General features: G+C 39.1%; 1 protein-coding gene and 1 pseudogene across 9 annotated transcripts in view; one reads left to right on the top strand and one right to left on the bottom strand.

The window, feature by feature from the left end:
- Window positions 1-22,309, top strand: part of SPIDR (scaffold protein involved in DNA repair) — a 480,217-nt gene that overhangs the window by 274,973 nt on the left and 182,935 nt on the right. The gene's annotated exons all lie outside the window — the stretch shown is intronic.
- LOC126960788 (40S ribosomal protein S4, X isoform-like) lies at window positions 11,671-12,804 on the bottom strand (annotated as a pseudogene).

Raw genomic sequence — 22,309 nt, 5'->3', positions numbered from 1 at the left:
TCTCATGAGATCTGATGGTTTTGTAAGTGACTGGTATTTCCCCTCCTGGCACTCATTCTCTCTCCTGTTGCCCTGTGAAGAGGTGCCTCCCACCATGATTGTAAGTTTCCTGAGGCCATCCAAGCGTGGGAGCAGGTGGAGGTAATTGAATCATGGGGGCCATTTTTCCTATGCTGTTCTAGTGATAGTGAGTGAGTTCTCATGAGATCTGATGGTTTTGTAAGTGACTGGTATTTCCCCTGCTGGCACTCATTCTCTCTCCTGCTGCCCTGTGAAGAGATGCCTTCCACCATGATTGTAAGTTTCCTGAGGCCATCCCAGCCATGCAGAACTGTGAGTCGATTAAACCTCTTTTCTTCATAAATTTCCCAGTGTTTGGTGTTTGTTCATAGCAACATGGTAACAGACTAATACAGTGTGTATATACCCAGAGGAATATAAATCATTATACCATAAAGACACATCCATGTGAATGTTTATTGCAGCACTGTTCACAATAGCAAAGACATGGAATCAACCTAAATGCCCATCAACAGTAGACTGGACAAAGAAAATGTACATATACACCATGGAATACTATGCAGCCATAAAAATGAACAAGATCATGTCTTTTGCAGGAACTTGGATGGAGCTGGAGGCTCTTATCCTTAGTGAAGTAACACAGGAACAGAAAACCAAATACCACATGTTCTCACTTATAAGTGGGAGCTAAATGATAAGAACTTAAGAACACAAAGAAGGAAACAGCAGACACTGGGGTCTACTTGAAGTGGGAGGGTTGGAGGAGGGAGAAGAGCAGAAAAGATAACTGTTGGGTACTGGGCCTAATACCTGGGTGGTGAAATAATACATACAACAAACCCCCATGACACGTTACCTCTGTAACAAACCTTCACGTGTACTCCCAAACCTAAAATGAAATTGAAAACAGGAAATTAGAGAAAATCAACAGGAAAAAAAAAAAAAGCTGGTTCTTTGAAAGATTAATAAAATTGATAAATGTGGAGCCAGATTAAGAGAAAAGGAAAAAAGACAGAAATTACTAATATCAGAAGTGAAAGAGTGACCATTACTACTGATCCCATAGATACTAAAAGGATAATAAAATAATATTTTGGAAAACTCTGCCCACAAATTCATTAACCTAGTGGAAATAGACCGATTACGTGAAAGACACACTCTACCAAAACTCGTACAAGGAGAAGCAGATAATCTGAATAGACCTGCATTTATTAAAGAAAATCAATAATAACCTTTCCACACAGAAAGCACCAGACTCAGATGGGTTCACTAGTAAATTTTACCAAACATTTAGGGCAGAAATTATACCTATTTTCTACAGTCTCATCCAGAAAATAGAAGCAGAAGGAATACTCTATAATCCTTCCCAGAAAATAGAAACTTAAGGAAACACTTAAGCACTAAGTGCAGGAGCAAGACAAGGAGGGATGCCCTTTTCACCACTCACAGATTGTGAGGGATGAAATAAAGCTGTCCTTATTTGCAGATAACAAATAACTAATTCTGTGAGGCTAGTATTAAAAATCAGGCAAAGACATTATAAGGAAGGAAAACTAAGGACCAGTGTCTCTCATGAATGTAGATACATAAATATTTAACAACATATTGACAAATCAAATCTAACACATATAAAAAGAATTATCTACCTTGACCAAGTTTACCATTCAAAAAACAATTAATGTAATACATCACACCAACAGGCTAAAGAAGAAAAATCATATCTTATGAATAGATGGAAGAAAACGATTCGACAAAATCCAATACCCATTTTTGATGTTTAAAAAAAAGGTCAGCAAACTAGCAATAGAAGACACATCCTCAATTTGTTAAAGAACCTCTTCTAAGAAACCTGCAGCTGACATCATACTTAATGGTGAGAAACTAGATGTTTTCCCACTAAGAACAGGAGCAAGACAAGGAAGAATGCCCTTTTCACCACTCACAGATTGTGAGGGATGAAATAAAGCTGTCCTTATTTGCAGATAACATGATTATGATTATGTATGTAGAAATCCCAGAGAATCACCAAAAAAATTTCTGACCTAGGAAGTGATTATAGCAAGGCTGCAGAATATGTTAACATGTAATAGTTACTTATATACTAGCAATGAACAATTGGAGAATAAAAACAATGCCATTTACATTTGCATCAAAAAATCAAACAGGTATAAATCTAAATATATATACATATAAAACATCTACCTGAAGAAATGTACAAAATTCTGATGAAGAAATCAAAGAAGAGCTAAACAGTATATTCCATGTTCATAGATAAGAAGACTCAATGTTATTAAGATATCAGTTCTTCCCAACTTGATCTGTAGATTCGGTGTAATTCCAATCAAAATGCCTTTAAGTTATTTCATGGTTATCAACAAACTGATTCTAAAGTTTCTGTTGAAATGCAAAATACCTATAATAGCCGACTCAATACTGAAAGAGAACAAGGAGAACTGACATTATCCAACTTCAAGAATTATTGTAAGCAAGGCAGTGATACAGGCAAAACAATAGCCAAATAGGTCAATGGAACAGAATATAGAACAAGAAATTGACGTAAATATAGTTAATTGATCTTTGACAAAGAAGCAAAGGAAATTTAATGGAAAAATAATCTTTTCAAGAAACTGTGGTGGAACACCTGATCATCTACATGAAAAAGAATGAATTTAGACACAGGTCTTACACCAAAAAGCAACTCAAAATGAAACGTAGACCTAAATGTAAAATGTGAAACTATAAAACTAGAATATAAGATAGAAGAGAATCTAGATGACTTTAAGTTTGGCAATGACCAAAGGCACTATCTGTTAGAGAAAAAGTTTACAAGATGAACTTTGTTAAAATTTTTAAATTCTGCTCTGTAAAAGATACTGTTAAGACAATGCAGACAAGCCACGGACTGGGAGAAAGTCTTTACAAACACATATCTTGTAAAGAACTTGTACTCAGAATATACTAAGAACTTTTAAAACTCAGTAAGAAAACAGACAACCCAATTAAAAAATTAATAAAAGCTCTGAACAGACAACTCAGTAAGGAGATGTACAGATGGCAGATAATCACATTAAAAGATGCTTAACATCATATGTCATTAGGAATTGCAAATTGAAACAGCAATGAGATACCACTAGACATGTATTAGAATGGCTAACAGCCAAAACACACAATACCAAATGTAGGGAAGGATATGGAGCAACAGAACTATCATTCATTGCTGATGGAAATGCAAATTGGAACAGCCACTTTGGAAGGCAGTTCAGCACTTTCTTACAAAAATACACATATTACCGTATGATCCAGCAATTGCACTTTTTGATATTTATCCGAATAATTGTTGAAAACATATCTATACAAACCTGCACATAAATGCTTATAGCAGCTTTATTCATAATTTCCCAAAACTTGGAAGTAACTGAGATGTCTCCAATAGGTGAATAGATAAACATACTGGTGCTTATTCATCCACACAATAGAATATTACTCAGTGACAAAATGAAATGAGCTGTCAAGCCATGAGAAAATATAGAGGAACCTTAAATGTGTATTGCTAAGTGAAAGGAACCAATCTAAAAAGGCTGCATGCGGTATAATTCTAACTGTATGACATTCTGGAAAAGGCAAAACTATGGAAATATTAAAAAGATCCGTGGGGTTTAGAGGGAGGGAGAGATGAATAGGTGGTGGACAGGGTATGTTTAGAGCAATGAAACTTCTGTATGATACTGTAATGGTGGGCATGTACCATTATACATTTGCCAAAACCCATAGACCTGTAGAACAGAAAGAGTGAACCCAATGTAAACTATGAACTTTACTCAATAATGTGTCAATATTGGCTGACCAGCTGTAATAAATATATCACATTAATGCAAGATGTTAATAGGGAAACTGAGATAGGTGAGAGGGTATGTGGGAACTCTCAGTATTTCTGCTTAATTTCTTCATAAACCTAAAGCTACTCTAAAAATTAGTGTATTTTTTAAAGAATGAAAAAACAGGGCCGGACATGGTGGCTCACACCTATAATCCCAGCACTTTGGGAGGCTGAGGCAGGCAGATCATTTGAGGTCAGGAGTTTGAGACCAACCTGGAAACATGGTGAAACCCCATCTCTACTAAAAATACAGAAATTAGGCGTGGTGGCTTGCGCCTATAATCCCAACTACTCAGGAGGCTAAGAAAGGAGAATTGCTTGAACCTGGGAGGCAGAGGTTGCAGTGAGCTGGGATCGTGCCACTGTATTCCAGCCTAGGCAATAGAGCTAGACTCTGTCTCAAAAAAAAAAAAAAAAAAAAGAATAAAGAAAAAACAGGAGTTCCCAGAGGTTGCTGAGAAGATTAACTTTGGAAGGAGAAAATACTATGAAAGTAAATTAAGGCTGGGCATGGTGGCTCACGCCTATAATCCCAGCACTTCGGAAGACCAAGGCAATAGGTCAGCTGAGGTCAGGAGTTCAAGACTGGCCTGGCCAACATGGTGAAACCCCGTCTCCACTAAAAATACAAAAATTAGCTAGGGTGTGGTGGTAGGTGCCTGTAGTCCCAGCTACTAGGGAGGCTGAGGCGAGAGAATTGCTTGAACCTGGAAGGTGGAGGTTGCAGTGAGATGACATCACGCCACTGCACTCCAGCCTAGACAACAGAGTGAGACTCTGCCTCAAAAAAAAAAGAACTAAGTGAGTTAATGTTCATTGTCAAAGACTGCTGTTTTTCTGTCTCAGTTTTGAGCTTCTTTATTCTGGTCCTAGTAATTATATTTAATATTTGAGTTTTCAGTTTTTGCCTCTATAAATTTGATATAGCTGTCTGTCTTGCTTTATAAAATAGAGAGTAAACCAAAGCCTTCAAAAGGAAATTTATATAAATTGAATCATATTTTTCTCTTTATGAATAGATTTATTTTTTTCCAATAATAAGGGCAAGAAATGATTATTGTGGGATATTTGTTTTGGTTTGGTTTGGTTTTCTTCTTCTTCTTTTTTTTTTTTTTTTTTTTGAGACGGAGTCTCACTCTGTCACCCAGGCTGCAGTTCAGTGGCACGATCTTGGCTTACTGCAACCTCTGCCTCCCAGGTCCAAGTGATTTTCCTGCCCCAGCCTCCCAAGTAGCTGGGATTACAGGCACCCGCCACCACGCCCAGCTAATTTTTGTATTTTTAGTAGAGACAGGGTTTCACCAGGTTGGCCAGGCTGCTCTCGAACTCCTGACCTCAGGTGATCTACCTGCTTCAGCCTCCCAAAGGGCTAGGATTACAGACGTGAGCCACCACACCGGGCCTATTGTGAGATATTTGAAAAAAAAATGCTGAGAGATGTGATAGATAAAGAGACTAGAAACTATCCATTACTGCACTAGCAGAGATTAACCTTTTTAAAAATATATTAAGATTTTATATACTGGTAATTTTTTTCCTTACCAGCACACCATCATACGTAAGTACTTTCTTACATTATTAAAAGGCAAAGAAGAGATAGTGGGTATGCAGTGCCCAGAGTGAGGCCACCTCTCTTAGCCAGACAAGGACCACATGGGGCCCATCCTGCCTGGGGCTCAGGGCAGTGCTGAGACTTTTCAGTGCTATTGATTATTATATTTCACTTTAAAAGATAAATGGCATCTCATTTTAATTTGCATTTTTTAAATTAAAGAGATTGAACACTTTTTCAAGCGTTTCATATGTCCTTTTTTGTGGTTTTTCTGGCCATGTCCTTTGCCCACTTGACGTTTTTCTAATCCACTTATATAAATGCTTTATAAATCAAGACTTGTGTCCAACAGGGGACTGTATTCAGTCTTGGGAAGTGGGGTTTGGTGCATACCTGACAATCTTAAGGCCCTTCACTTTTCTCCTAAAAAATCCCCTTTTCCCAAGGGACGCTATCAGATGGTGGTTTGAGTGCTTATTGTGGTACCTGCAGTCTTAGGACTGTCTGCTAGCAGCTGGGTTCCTCTCCTTCCAAGGTGGGAAGCTGACCTGGCCTTTCTAGTTCATGGATTAGGGATTGGACCGGCTTCCTTCTTATCCTAACCCAACTTTTAAAGAAAGAAGTAAAAATATACTGTGGCCCTGAGAGAGAACAAATAAGAGGAAAACGGAAGCACAGTTGTGCTGAATTTATTGTTCCAAGTTGACTGTGTTATTCCCCCACATTATGCTTGATAGGAGGTAAATAAACCCTTGGAACTTGTGTAGTTTACAGTTTGAGGGACTGTGCTGAATTTGAATTTGAATTCTAAACACTTTCTTGAATAATATCATGAGAAGGTTATAAGGCTAACTTAGGACCAAAACTTCTAATGAAACAAGCAATAAAACTGTTCTCTCGATTTCTCCTTTGATGGAGAGTGGGTAGGCCGGCCTGAAGCATAGGGGAAAATAAATATTGATGTCATCCAAAAAGTATTTGCTAACTTTTTGTATTCAAGTAAGTGAAAAGGAAAATAAAATTGGTTATTTTAATTTACTTTTGAATTTTGTTTTAAAAGTATCCCTATTTTCAAAAAATATTTTTTGAAAACTTATTTTACCAAGAAAGGCATTCAAAAAAATACATAATTGCAAAACGACAATAAAATATTTTGTCCCCCAGGCACATTCTGGAAACCCCAGTCAAATCAGTTACACACATGCACTTGCTCTCTCTCCTGATCAAATGAAGGTCTACAAAGTCTCAAGAAGAAACTGCAGCAAAGTTTTCTTAATTAAGGGAGAAATTTTCTGTAAGCAATGTCATCTTAACTGTCATTTTCTTTTTTTTTTTTTTTAATCTCTATCTGATATCCCCATGTACACGAGGGATTAACTTTCATTTTCTAATGACTAAGATTGTGAAAGAGAAAATTCTGGGCTGGGTGGGTGGTTGCCAACCATTTGTTATTTTATGGGTACCTGGATGAGGGTTGTAGTGAATGTAACCAGAGGCAAATCCGAGGAGACCCTGTGAGTGCCCAGAGTTGCTGTGAGTGACTGGAGAGTGATAAGGAATCAGAGCAGAGATTTCTGAAGGGGGAAAGCTGACATTAAAGAAGAGTTACCACTCCCTTGGAATACCTGTCCCACTGGTTTCTAATTCAGATTCCACACAGCAGCTAAGGATTTTTTTTTAAATAAATCAAAGCACTTCCCCTGCTTGAAAATCTTTCAATTAATGTATACACCTGGAGCTAATGAGAGGAATCCAAGTGCAGAGATTTTTATTTTTTATTTATTTATTTTTTGAGACGGAGTCTGGCTCTGTAGCCCGGGCTGGAGTGCAGTGGCCGGATCTCAGCTCACTGCAAGCTCCGCCTCCCGGGTTTACGCCATTCTCCTGCCTCAGCCTCCCGAGTAGCTGGGACTACAGGCGCCCGCCACCTCGCCCGGCCAGTTTTTTGTATTTTTTAGTAGAGACAGGGTTTCACCGTGTTAGCCAGGATGGTCTCGATCTCCTGACCTCGTGATCCGCCCGTCTCGGCCTCCCAAAGTGCTGGGATTACAGGCTTGAGCCACCGCGCCCGGCCCAAGTGCAGAGATTTTTAATTAAACTTTTTATTTTGAGGTAATTGTAGATTCACATGCAGTTGTGAAAACTAATACAGAAAGATCCTATGTATCCTTTACCCAGTCTCCACTAAGGGAAATATCTTGCAGAACTGTATAAAAACCAGATCTTGTTATGAGTGTAGTCAAGATATAATAGTTTCAACACCAAAGGATCCTTCCTGCCACTCTTTATAGGCATACTATTTTCTTCCACCTTCCAGAACCCCTAGCAATTGCTAGTCTATTTTATGTTCTTATTATTTTGCATTTCAATAATGCTATGGAAATGGAATCACAGTTTGTAATCTTTTGAAATTGGCTTTTTTCACTTGGGATCATTTTCTGGAGATTCATCCCAGTTGTTGCATGTATAAGTAGTTTCTTTTTACTGCAGAGTGGACATCCATGGCATGGGGGTATATCAGTTTATTTAACTATTCACCCATGGAAGGACGTCCAACTTATGAATAGTACTGGTATGAATATTTGTCTACAAGTTTTTGTGTGAAGATAAGTTTTCACTTTTCTGGGATAAATATCCAAGAGTGCAATTGCTGAGTCCTATAGTTGTTGCATGTTTAGTTCTTTTAGAAACTGCCAAGCTGGTTTCCAGAGTGGCTGTTTCATTTTACATTGCCACCAGTAATGTGTGAGTGATGCAGTTTCTCCATACCAGCATTTGATGTTGTCACTATTTTTTAATTTCTATTCTGATAAGTAGGTAATGATATCTCATTGTGATTTTAATGTGCATTTCCCTAATGCTTGTCAAGTGAAGAATCATGTGGTTCAAAAAATTGGAAAGGAGAGCTTTATTTCTCATAAAGGGTGGCACACCAAAGGCTGGGAAATGTAGCCTTTGGCAAAAGCTGAGAAAAAGCAATTTAAGGTAGGAAAGCCTAACACAGGTACTTATGCCCAATGGGTTGGCTAAGTATACATATTCAATAAGCTATAGGAGTCATGAAGATTTATGAAAAAAGCACAACTGAGCTTCATGCCTCTTCATAGGTCACATGTTCAAAAAATGATGGCATTAGCATGATGCAGGGATGGAGTTTTTGGCCCTCTGGCATCAAAAGGTGAAACAGAGGACCTGAAAACCCTCATAGCACATCCTATGCTAGTCAGTCAGAACTGGTCCAGAGATATGGTGGTCAGTTTTTAGGAAGGGATGCGTTGTCAAGCTGGTGGGCTGTCACATCAAAACTTCAAAGAGGGAGAGGGAGCCTGGTTTTGGCCTCAGATAATTGGCTGAAGGCGATAAAGGAATGAATCATCTGTTTCTTGTTTTCTAGAGTTGGTTTCCACTTACTCCTTAGGAAAGAATTCTGGTTAAAGGTTAATAAGGAGGGAGCATACTGAGGCGTAACCAACCCCTTATCCTATCACGGCCCGGGACTTCGTTTTTCAGGGTTTCTCTGGGGTCCCTTTGGCCAAGAGGGTTCTGTTCAGTTGGTTGGGAGGCTTGGGGTTTTATTTTTATTTTTCATGCTAATGGCATTAAGCATCTTTTCATGTGCTCATTCGCCATTTGTTTATCCTCTTCAGTGAAATAGGTGTTCGTGATTTTTGCTCATTTTCTAATTGGATTGTTTGCTATTGTGAAATTTTGAAGGTTCTTAATATATTCTAGATACTAGTACTTAATTGCAATCTCTAGCTTATATTTTTCATACCTTCTCAACGAGGTCTTTCCCAGAATGTTTTAATTTTAATGAAGTTCAAAGTACCAGTTTTTCCTTTTATGAATTGTATTTTTGATGTCAAGTCTAAGAACTCTTCACCTAGCTGTAAATCCAAGATTTTCTCCTATGTCATTTTGTATTTATGATCTGTTTTGAGTTACTTTTCATATAAGGTGTGAGACTTAGGTGGAAGGTTTTGGTTTTTCTGTTTTTTTGCCTGTGGGTGTCCAGTTTCTCCACCATTTGTTGAAAAGGACATCTTTCCTTCAATGAATTGCTTTTGCACCTTTGTCAAAAATCACATATATCTATTTATGGGTGTTCTGTTCCATTGATCTTTGTGTATGTTTCTTTGTACATCACACATTCATGACTACAGAAGCTGTATGTCTTGAAATCAGGTTCATAGCACTTTATTCTTCTCTTTCAAAATTGTTTTAGCTGTTCTAGTTCCTTTGCCTTATCACATAAATTTTAGAGTAATTTTATTTCTACAAAAAAATTTTCTGGAACTTCAATAGGAATTGTGTTAAATGTATATTATTTTGGAAAGAATTGAACTACTAATTATATGACATAATGAAGTCTTTCAGTTCGTGAACATAGTATGACTCTTCATTTGTTTGATTCTTCTTTTATTTCTTTCTTTAGCATTTTGTAGCTTTAGCATACAACTCTCATAGTTGTTTTGTTAGTTTACACCAAAGTCTTTCTTTTTATCTTTTGTTGTTGTTGTTGTTGTTGTTGTTGTTGTTGTTGTCATCGAGATAGAGTCTCACTGTGTTGCCCAGGCTGGAGTGCAGTGGTGCGATCTCAGCTTACTGCAACCTCTGCCTCCTGAGTTCAAGCGATTTCCAGCTAATTTTTGTATTTTTAATAGAGATGGGGTTTCACCATATTGGCCAGGCTGGTTTCGAACTCCTGACCTAAGTGATTCTTTGGCCTCTCAAAGTGCTAGGATTACAGGTGTGAGCCACTGTGCCCGACCTTTTTTTCTTTCTTTTTCTGAAATCATAAAAAGTGTTGCTTTTTAAAATTTTGGTGTCCACGTATTCTGGTTCGCTATTATATAGAAATATAATTGATTTTTGTGTGTTGATTTTTGTGCCCTGCAGCCTTGCTGGACTCATTTATTAGTTTTAGAAGTTTTTTGTATATTCTTTCATAACTTCTACATAGACAATCATGCCATCTGTAAATAGGCTTAGTTTAATTCTTGTTCTCTGATCTGTACGCCTTTTCTTTCCTTTTCTTGCCTTATCGCACTGGCTAGAACTTCCAGTACTACACTGAATAAAAGAAGTGAGAATAGACATTCTGGCTTGTTCCTAATCTTAGAGGAAAGTTTTCAGTCTTTCCCCAATAAATATAATATTAACTGTAGGGTTTTTATAGATGTTCTCTAACTCAAATTGAGGAAATTTCCCTCAATTTCTAGTTTTCTGAGAAGTTTTAACGTGAGAGGTATTTATTTTTGTCAAGTGGTTTTTCTGTATTGATTTATGTGATATGATTTTTTTCTTTATAATTTAATGTGGTAGATTACATAGATTGATTTTCAAATGTCGAACTAGCCCTACATCCCTGGAATAAACTCGTCTAGGTTATGATGTATACATATATTTTACATATTACTGAATTTTATTTGCTAATATTTTGTTAAGGATTTTTACATCTATATTCATAAAGCATATTGGCCTGTAGTGTTCTTTTTGTACTCTTTTGTTTTGATACCAGGGTAATTCTAGGTTCATAAAATGGATTGGGAAGTATTCCCTTCTATTCTATTTCTTGGAAAAGATTATGGAGAATTGATACTAATTGTTGCCTAAGTGTTTGGTAGAATTCAATAATGAAAGTGTCTGAACCTGGAGATATGTGTTTGGGAAATTTTGAAATCACAATATCAATTTACTTAGTAGTCATAGGGCTATTCAAATAATCAGCTCTGTATTGGCTGACTTGTGGTAGTTTGTATTTTTTTCAAGGAATTGGTTTATTTTACCTAACATGTCAAATTTTCTGTGCAGACCCGTCCATGATGTTCCCTTGTTATCCTTTTGATGTCTACATGGTCTGTAGTGCTATTCCCTTTTTTACTCTAGTTATTGGTAATTCGCATGTTCTTTGTTTCTGTGTCAGTCTTGCTAGACGTTTGTCAATCTTATTGGTCTTATCTGTGAACCAGGTTTGTTTCATGAATTTTCTTCATTTTAAATTTTCAGCTTCATTGATTTCTGCTCTAATCTATTATTTCCTTTTCTCAGCTTGCTTTGAGTTTATTTTGCTCTTATTTCTCTAAGTTCCTGGAGAGGGAGCCTAGATTATTGATTTGAACCTTTTCTCATGTACACATTTTTTAAATTTATTTTTATTAATCATGCCACATTATTTTTAATTATGTACAAAGATCTAATCTGTCACCCAGAGACCATTTCACCCACTGCTCTGTTTGGCTGCCAGTCTCTTGTCTCTCTCTTCAGCAATGGTGAGGCATATACCTTTCCTCGGAGAAGAGAAATTCATGGTTTGTTGCCTTTGCCAGTAGAAAAAATGTTGGAAAGCCGGGTGGCAAAGCTGTTGCCATTGGCATCTTTTATGTGAACCACATCAAAAGATCAAGGGTGCCTTTCTCTGTGGGTGATGACACCAATTCTTTCCAAGTTAGCACCTCCATTCACCATCCACAGGTTACCAGTGCCAAACTTGATGAAATCAGTGATCTTGCCAGTTTCCATTTCAGTCCGAATGGGATCATTCACCTTGATGGAGGGGATCAGGGTAGCAGATGATGCAAGCATCATGAGTCACCAGATGAGGGATTCTTTTTGTGCCCACGAAGATTTTTCTCACTTTGCACAATTTGTACTTGGGCTCCTCAGGTGTAATACGATGTACAGCAAAGCAACCCTTGGTATCATAGATGAGACGAAAATTCTCTCCTATCTAGTCAATGCCCATGATGTCTGTGAATCCAGTGGGATGGGTTGTATCAGTTTGAACATTGCCATTGATCTTAATGAACCACTGCATGCAAATCTTCTCTCTTTCTTTATATTTATTTATTTATTTGTTTATTTATTTATTTATTTATTGAGATGGAGTCTCGCTCTGTTGCCAGGCTGGAGTGCAATGGCGTGATCTTGGCTCACTGCAACCTCCGCTTCCTGGTTTTAATCAATTCTCCTGGCTCAGCCTCTGCCTCCTGAGTAGCTGGGATTACAGGCGCCCACCACCACACCCAGCTAATTTTTGTATTTTTGGTAGAGACACAGTTTCAACGTGTTGGCTAGGATGGTCTCGATCTCTTGACCTCGTGATCCGCCCATATCGGCCTCCCAAAGTACTGGGATTACAAGCATGAGCTGCCATGCCTGGCCACAAATCTTCTTTACTTCATCTCCTGTCAAGGCATACTTAAGTCTGTTCTTTAGGAAAATGATGGGGAGACACTGTCAACTTCTGGGGACTGGTGGATGGATGATGAACAAACACACTGGGCAATTTAGCCAGCATCCAATGTTCTGGAGTTGCTACCCGCTTTAGATGCTGCTTGGGACCACCAGCCATGGCTGCATTAGGCACGGAAAGAGCTCATATATGCATTTAGCCCTAGAAAATTCTTTTTTTTTTCTTTTTTTTTTTTATTATTATACTTTAAGTTCTAGGGTACATGTGCATAACGTGCAGGTTTGTTACATATGTATACTTGTGCCATGTTGCTGTGCTGCACCCATCAACTCGTCAGCACCCAACAACTCGTCATTTACATCAGGTATAACTCCCAATGCAATCCCTCCCCCCTCCCCCCTCCCCATGATAGGCCCCGGTGTGTGATGTCCCCCTTCCCGAGTCCAAGTGATCTCATTGTTCAGTTCCCACCTATGAGTGAGAACATGCGGTGTTTGGTTTTCTGTTCTTGTGATAGTTTCCTGCGAATGATGGTTTCCAGCTGCATCCATGTCCCTACAAAGGACACAAACTCATCCTTTTTTATGGCTGCATAGTATTCCATGGTGTATATGTGCCACATTTTCTTAATCCAGTCTGTCACTGATGGACATTTGGGTTGATTCCAAGTCTTTGCTATTGTGAATAGTGCCGCAATAAACATACGTGTGCATGTGTCTTTATAGCAGCATGATTTACAATCCTTTGGGTATATCCCCAGTAATGGGATGGCTGGGTCATATGGTACATCTAGTTCTAGATCCTTGAGGAATCGCCATACTGTTTTCCATAATGGTTGAAGTAGTTTACAATCCCACCAACAGTGTAAAAGTGTTCCTATTTCTCCACATCCTCTCCAGCACCTGTTGTTTCCTGACTTTTTAATGATTGCCATTCTAACTGGTGTGAGATGGTATCTCATTGTGGTTTCGATTTGCATTTCTCTGATGGCCAATGATGATGAGCATTTTTTCATGTGTCTGTTGGCTGTATGAATGTCTTCTTTTGAGAAACGTCTGTTCATATCCTTTGCCCACTTTTGGATGGGGTTGTTTGTTTTTTTCTTGTAAATTTGTTTGAGTTCTTTGTAGGTTCTGGATATTGGCCCTTTGTCAGATGAGTAGATTGCAAACATTTTCTCCCATTCTGTAGGTTGCCTGTTCACTCTGATGGTAGTTTCTTTTGCTGTGCAGAAGCTCTTTAGTTTAATGAGATCCCATTTGTCAATTTTGGCTTTTGCTGCCGTTGCTTTTGGTGTTTTAGACATGAAGTCTTTGCCCATGCCTATGTCCTGAATGGTACTACCTAGATTTTCTTCTAGGGTTTTTATGTTATTAGGTCTAACATTTAAGTCTCTAATCCATCTTGAATTAATTTTCGTATAAGGAGTAAGGAAAGGATCCAGTTTCAGCTTTCTACTTATGGCTAGCCAATTTTCCCAGCACCATTTATTGAATAGGGAATCCTTTCCCCATTTCTTGTTTCTCTCAGTTTTGTCAAAGATCAGATGGCTGTAGATGTGTGGTATTATTTCTGAGGCTTCTGTTCTGTTCCATTGGTCTATATCTCTGTTTTGGTACCAGTACCATGCTGTTTTTGTTACTGTAGCCTTGTAGTATAGTTTGAAGTCAGGTAGCGTGATGCCTCCAGCTTTGTTCTTTTGACTTAGGATTGTCTTGGAGATGCGGGCTCTTTTTTGGTTCCATATGAACTTTAAAGCAGTTTTTTCCAATTCTGTGAAGAAACTAATTGGTAGCTTGATGGGGATGGCATTGAATCTATAAATTACCTTGGGCAGTATGGCCATTTTCACAATATTGATTCTTCCTATCCATGAGTATGGTATGTTCTTCCATTTGTTTGTGTCCTCTTTTATTTCACTGAGCAGTGGTTTGTAGTTCTCCTTGAAGAGGTTCTTTACATCCCTTGTAAGTTGGATTCCTAGGTATTTTATTCTCTTTGAAGCAATTGTGAATGGAAGTTCATTCATGATTTGGCTCTCTGTTTGTCTGTTACTGGTGTATAAGAATGCTTGTGACTTTTGCACATTAATTTTGTATCCTGAGACTTTGCTGAAGTTGCTTATCAGCTTAAGGAGATTTTGGGCTGAGACAATGGGGTTTTCTAAATATACAATCATGTCATCTGCAAACAGGGACCATTTGACTTCTTTTCCTAACTGAATACCCTTGATTTCTTTCTCTTGCCTGATTGCCCTAGCCAGAACTTCCAACACTATGTTGAATAGGAGTGGTGAGAGAGGGCATCCCTGTCTTGTGCCAGTTTTCAAAGGGAATTTTTCCAGAGTTTGCCCATTCAGTATGATATTGGCTGTGGGTTTGTCATAGATAGCTCTTATTATTTTGAGGTACGTTCCATCAATACCGAATTTATTGAGCGTTTTTAGCATGAAGGGCTGTTGAATTTTGTCAAAAGCCTTTTCTGCATCTATTGAGATAATCATGTGGTTTTTGTCTTTGGTTCTGTTTATATGCTGGATTATGTTTATTGATTTGCGAATGTTGAACCAGCCTTGCATCCCAGGGATGAAGCCCACTTGATCATGGTGGATAAGCTTTTTAATGTGCTGCTGGATCTGGTTTGCCAGTATTTTATTGAGGATTTTTGCATTGATGTTCATCAGGGATATTGGTCTAAAATTCTCTTTTTTTGTTGTGTCTCTGCCAGGCTTTGGTATCAGGATGAGGCCAACATCAGCCCTATAAAATTCTTTCTCAGCACTGCTCTCGCTTCTTCCCACCAATTCTGATATGTAATCTTTTCATTTTCATTCAGTTTAATTTTTTTTTTTTTTTTTTAATTTCCTGAGACTTCCTGTTTGACCCATAGATATTTTGGAGTGTGTTGTTTAGTTTCCAAGTGTTTGGAAATGTTTCTGTCATTTTTCTATTATTAATTAGAAGATAAGAAAAAGTAGCTTTTGCCTTAAATTAAAACTCAATAATTAATATGATAAAGTATGGACTTGGGGTACATGAATTCTACAGATGAAGTGAATTGATAATTACATATGCAGTGATTAAGTCTGCTATGCACATTAACACAAGGGAAGAAAATAGAATAAAGTAAATAGATGATATTTTAAGCTTTTTAAAGTAAAAATAGACTGAGTGTGGTGACTCACACCTGTAATCCCAGCACCTTGGGAGGCTGAGGCTGGTGGATCACCTGAGGTCAGGAGTTCGAGACCAGCCTGGCCAACATGGTAAAACCCTGTCTCTACTAAAAATACAAAAATTAGCTGGGCGTGGTGGCAGGTGCCTGTAATCCCAGCTACTCGGGAGGCTGAGGCAGGAGAATCACTTGAACCTGGGAGGCAGAAGTTGCAGTAAGCTGCAATGGCACCACTTCACTCCGACCTGGGCAACAGAGCTAAACTTCATCTCAAAAAACAGAACAAAAGGGAAAAGTAAGAATGATGAAAGGACTAATTAAAAATCATTTTAGGAGACAACTGGAAATATTCTTTCTTGTGTGTTTGAATATCCTCATTCCTCTTTTTGTTCATCTATTTATTTTTTTATTATACTTTAAGTTCTAGGGTACATGTGCACAACGTGCAGGTTTGTTACATATGTATACATGTGCCATGTTGGTGTGCTGCACCCATTAACTCATAATTTACATTAGGTATATCTCCTAATACTGTCCCTCCCCTCTCCCCCTACTCCACGACAGGCTCCAGTGTGTGATGTTCCCTACCCTGTGTCCAAGTGTTCTCATTGTTCAATTCCCACCTATGAGTGAGAACATGCAATATTTGGTTTTCTGTCCTTGGGATAGTTTGTTCAAATGATGGTTTCCAGCTTCATCCATGTCCCTACAAAGGACATGAACTAATCCTTTTTTATGGCTGCATAGTATTCCATGGTGTATATGTGCCACATTTTCATCATCCAGTCTATCATTGATGGACATTTGAGTTGATTCCAAGTCTTTACTATTGTGAATGGTGCCGCAATAAGCATACGTGTGCATGTGTCTTTATAGCAGCATGATTTATAATCCTTTGGATATATACCCAGTGACAGGATGGCTGGGTCCAATGGTATTTCTAGTTCTAGATCCTTCAGGAGTCACCACACTGTCTTCCACAATGGTTGAACTAGTTTACAGTCCGACCAGCAGTGTAAAAGTGTTGCTATTTCTCCACATCCTCTCCAGCACCTGTTGTTTCCTGACTTTTTTTTTTTTTTTTTGAGTCGGAGTCTCACGCTCTTGCCCAGGCTGGAGTGCAGTGGCGCGATCTCGGCTCACTGCAAGCTCCGCCTCCCGGGTTCCCGCCATTCTCCTGCCTCAGCCTCCTGAGTAGCTGGGACTACAGGCGCCCGCCACCGCGCCCGGCTAATTTTTTGTATTTTTAGTAGAGACGGGGTTTCACTGTGGTCTCGATCTCCTGACCTTGTGATCCGCCCGCCTCGGCCTCCCAAAGTGCTGGCATTACAGGCTTGAGCCACCACGCCCGGCCATTTCCTGACTTTTTGATGATCACGATTCTAACTGGTGTGAGATGGTATCTCATTGTGGTTTTGATTTGCATTTCTCTGATGGCTAGTGATGATCAACATTTTTTAATGTGTCGGTTGCTGCATAAATGTCTTCTTTTTAGAAGTGTCTGTTCATGGCCTTTGCCCACTTTTTGATGGGGTTGTTTGTTTTTTTTTCATAAATTTGTTTAACTTCTTTGTAGATTCTGCATATTAGCCCTTTGTCTGAAGGGTAGATTGTAAAAATTTTCTCCCATTCTGTAGGTTGCCTGTTCACTCTGATGGTAGTTTCTTTTGCTGTGCAGAAGCTCTTTAGTTTAATTAGATCCCATTTGTCAATTCTGGCTTTTGTTGCCATTGCTTTTGGTGTTTTAGACATGAAGTCCTTGCCCATGCCAGTGTCCTGAATGATATTGTCTAGGTTTTCTTCTAGGGTTTTTATGGGTTTAGGTCTAACATTTAAGTCTCTAATCCAACTTGAATTAATTTTTGTATGAGGTGTAAGGAAGGGATCCAGTTTCAGCTTTCTACATATATGGTTAGCCAGTTTTCCCAACACCATTTATTAAATAGGGAATCCTTTCCCCATTTCTTGTTTTTGTCAGGTTTGTCAAAGATCAGGTGGTTGTAGATGTGTGGTATTATTTCTGAGGGCTCTGTTCTGTTCCATTGGTCTATATCTCTGTTTTGGTACCAGTACCATGCTGTTTTATTACTGCAGCCTTGTAATATAGTTTGAAGTCAGATAGCATTATGCCTCCAGCTTTGTTCTCTTGGCTTAGGATTGTCTTGGCGTGCAGGATCTTTTTTGGTTCCATATGAACTTTAAAGTAGTTTTTTCCAATTCTGTGAAGAAAGTCATTGGTAGCTTCATGGGGATGGCATTGAATCTATAAATTACCTTGGACAGTATGACCATTTTCACGATATTGATTCTTCCTATCCATGAGCATGGTATGTTTTTCCATTTCTTTGTGTCCTCTTTTATTTCACTGAGCAGTGGTTTGTAGTTCTCCTTGAAGAGGTCCTTTACATCCCTTGTAAGTTGGATTCCTAGGTATTTTATTCTCTTTGAAGCTGTTGTGAATGGGAGTTCATTCATGATTTGGCTGTCTGTTACTGGTGTATAAGAATGCTAGTGATTTTTCCACATTGATTGTGTATCCTGAGACTTTGCTGAAGTTGCTTATCAGCTTAAGGAGATTTTGGGCTGAGACAATGGGGTTTTCTAAATATACAATCATGTCATCTGCAGACAAGGACAATTTGACTTCTTCTTTTCCTAACTGAATACCCTTGATTTCTTTCTCTTGCCTGATTGCCCTAGCCAGAACTTCCAACACTACGTTGAATAGGAGTAGTGAGAGAGGGCATCCATGTCTTGTGCCAGTTTTCAAAGGGAAGGCTTCCAGCTTTTGCCCATTCAGTGTGATATTGGCTGTGGTTTCGTCATAAATAGCTCTCATTGTTTGCATCACTACCTACCTTATTGAGAGTTTTTAGCATGAAGGGCTGTTGAATTTTGTTGAAGGCCTTTTCTGCATTTATTGAGCTAATCATGTGGTTTTTTTCTTTGGTTCTGTTTATGTGATGGTTTACATTTATTGATTTGCGTATGTTGAACCAGCCTTGCATCCCAGGCATGAAGCCCACTTGATCATGGTGGATAAGCTTTTTGATGTGCTGCTGGTTTCGGTTTGCCAGTATTTTATTGAGGATTTTCACATAGATGTTCATGAGAGATATTGATCTAAAATTCTCCTTTTCTGTTGTGTCTTTGCAAGGCTTTGGTATCAGGATGATGCTAGCCTCGTAAAATGAGTTAGGGAGGATTCCCTCTTTTTCTATTGATTGGAATAGTTTCAGAAGGAATGGTACCAGCTCCTCTTTGTACCGCTGGTAGAATTCGGCTGTGAATCTGACTGGTCCTGGACTTTTTTTGGTTGGTAGACTATTAATTATTGCTTCAATTTCAGAGCCTGTTATTGGTCTATTCAGGGATTCAACTTCTTCCTGGTTTAGTCTTGGGAGGGTGTATGTGTGCAGGAATTTATCTATTTCTTCTAGATTTTCTAGTTTATTTGTGTAGAGGTGTTTATAGTATTCTCTGATGGTAGTTTGTATTTCTGTGGGATCGGTGTTGATATCCCCTTTATCATTTTTTATTATGTCTATTTGACTCTTCTCTCTTTTCTTCTTCATTAGTCTTGCTAGCAGTCTATCAATTTTGTTGACCTTTTCAAAAAAGTAGCTCCTGGATTCTTTGATTTTTTTGAAGGGTATTTTTTGTCGCTATCTCCTTCAGTTCTGCTCTAATCTTAGTTATTTCTTGCCTTCTGCTAGCTTTTGAATGTGTTTGCTCTTGCTTCTCCAGTTCTTCTAGTTGTAATGTTAGGGTGTCGATTTTAGATCTTTCCTGCTTTCTGTTGTGGGCATTTAGTGCTATACATTTCCCTCTATACACTGTTTTAAATGTGTCCCAGAGATTCTGGTATGTTGTGTCTTTGTTCTCATTGGTTTCAGAAAACATCTTTATTTCTGCCTTCATTTCGTTATGTACCCAGTAGTCATTCAGGAGCAGGTTGTTCAGTTTCCATGTAGTTGAGCGGTTTTGATTGAGTTTCTTAATCCTGAGTTCTAGTTTGATTGCCCTGTGGTCTGAGAGACAGTTTGTTATAATTTCTGTTCTTTTACGTTTGCTGAGGAGTGCTTTACTTCCAACTATGTGGTCAATTTTGGAATAAGTGCGAGTGGTGCTGAGAAGAATATATCTTCTGTTGATTTGTGGTGGAGAGTTCTGTAGATGTTTAATAGATCTGCTTGGTGCAGAGCTGAGTTCAATTCCTGGATATCCCTCTTGACTTTCTGTCTCGTTGATCTGTCTAATGTTGATAGTGGGGTGTTAAAGTCTCCCATTATTATTGTATGGGAGTCTAAGTCTCTTTGTAAGTCTCTAAGGACTTGCTTTATGAATCTGGGTGCTCCTATATTGGGTGCATATATATTTAGGATAGTTAGCTCTTCCTGATGAATTGATCCCTTTACCATTATGTAATGGCCTTCTTTGTGTCTTTTGATCTTTGATGGTTTAAAGTCTGTTTTATCAGAGACTAGGATTGCAACCCTGCTTTTCTTTGTTCTCCATTTGCTTGGTATATCTTCCTCTATCCCTTTTTTTTGAGCCTATGTGTGTCTGTGCATGTGAGATGGGTCTCCTGAATACAGCAAACTGATGGGTCTTGACTCTATCCAGTTTGCCAGTCTGTGTCTTTTAATTGTAGCATTTAGCCAATTTACCTTTAAGGTTAACATTGTGATGTGTGAGCTTGATCCTGTCCTTATGATGTTAGCTGGTTATTTTGCTCATTAGTTGATGCAGTTTCTTCCTAGCATTGATGGTCTTTACATTTCGGCATGTTTTTGCAGTGGCTGGTACCGGTCGTTCCTTTCCATGTTTAGTGCTTCCCTCAGGAGCTCTTGTAGGGCAGGCCTGGTGGTGACAAAATCTCTCAGCATTTGCTTTTCTGTAAAGGATTTTATTTCTCCTTCACTTATGAAACTTAGTTTGGCTGGATATGAAATTCTGGGTTGAAAATTCTTTTCTTTAAGCATGTTGAATATTGGCCCCCACTCTCTTCTGACTTGTAGAGTTTCTGCCAAGAGATCCGCTGTTAGTCTGATGGGCTTCCCTTTGTGGGTAACCCGACCTTTCTCTCTGGCTGCCCTTAACATTTTTTCCTTCATTTCAACTTTGGTGAATCTGATAATTATGTGTGTTGGAGTTGCTCTTCTCGAGGAGTATCTTTGTGGTGGTCTCTGTATTTCCCGATTTTGAATGTTGGCCTGCCTTGCTAGGTTGGGGAAGTTCTCCTGGATAATATCCTGCAGAGTGTTTTCCAACTTGGTTCCATTCTCCCCATCACTTTTCTGGTACACCAGTCAGGCGTAGATTTGGTGTTTTCACATAGTCCCATATTTCTTGGAGGCTTTGTTTGTTTCTTTTTCCTCTTTTTTCTCTAAACTTCTCTTCTCGCTTCATTTCATTCATTTGGTCTTCAATCACTGATACCCTTTCTTTCACTTGATCCAGTCGGCTACTGAAGCTTTTGCATGTGTCACATAGTTCTTGTGCCATGGTTTCAGCTCCATCAGGTCATTTGAGGTCTTCTCTACACAGTTTATTATAGTTAGCCATTCGTCTAATCTTTTTTCAAGGTTTTTAGCTTCCTTGCAATGGGTTCGAACATCCTCCTTTAGCTCGGAGAAGTTTATTACCGATTGTCTGAAGCCTTCTTCTCTCAACTCGTCAAAGTCATTTTCCGTCCAGGTTTGTTCCGTTGCTGGCGAGGGGCTGTCTTCCTTTGGAGGAGGAGAGGCGCTCTGATTTTTAGAATTTTCTGCTTTTGTGCTCTGGTTTCTCCCCATCTTTGTGGTTTTATCTACCTTTGGTATTTGATGATGGTGACATACCGATGGGATTTTGGTGTGGATGTCCTTTTTGTTTGTTAAGTTTTCCTTCTAACACTCAGGACCCTCAGCTGCAGGTCTGTTGGAGTTTGCTGGAGGTCCACTCCAGACCCTGTTTGCCTGGGTATCACCAGCAGAGGTTGCAGAGCAGCAAATACATTGCAGAACAGCAAATGTTGCTGCCTGATTCTTCCTCTGGAAGCTTCGTCTCAGAGAGGCACCCGGCTGTATGTGGTGTCAGTCATCCCCTACTGGGAGGTGTCTCCCAGTTAGGCTACTCGAGAGTGAGGGACCTACCTGAGGAGGCAGTCTGTCCGTTCTCAGATCTGAAACTCTGTGCTGAGAGAACCACTACTCTCTTCAAAGCCATCAGACAGGGACGTTTAAGTCTGCAGAAGTTTCTGCTGCCCTTTGTTCAGCTCTGCCCTGCCCCGAGAGGTGGAGTCTACAGAGGCAGGCAGGCCTCATTGAGCTGAGGTGGGCTCCAGCCAGTTCAAGCTTCCTGGCACTCTGTTTACCTACTCAAGCCACAACAGTGGCGGACGCCCCTCACCCAGCCTTGCTGTGGCCTTGCAGTTCGATCTCAGACTGGTGTGCTGGCAGTGAACTAGGCTCCGTGGGCGTGGAACCCTCCGAGCCAGGCACGGATA

This window comes from Macaca thibetana, chromosome 8 (assembly GCF_024542745.1).
Source record: "Macaca thibetana thibetana isolate TM-01 chromosome 8, ASM2454274v1, whole genome shotgun sequence".
Classification (NCBI taxonomy): Eukaryota; Metazoa; Chordata; class Mammalia; order Primates; family Cercopithecidae; genus Macaca; species Macaca thibetana.
Note: the sequence above shows the minus strand (reverse complement) of the source record. Positions and strands in the feature narration are given on the sequence as shown.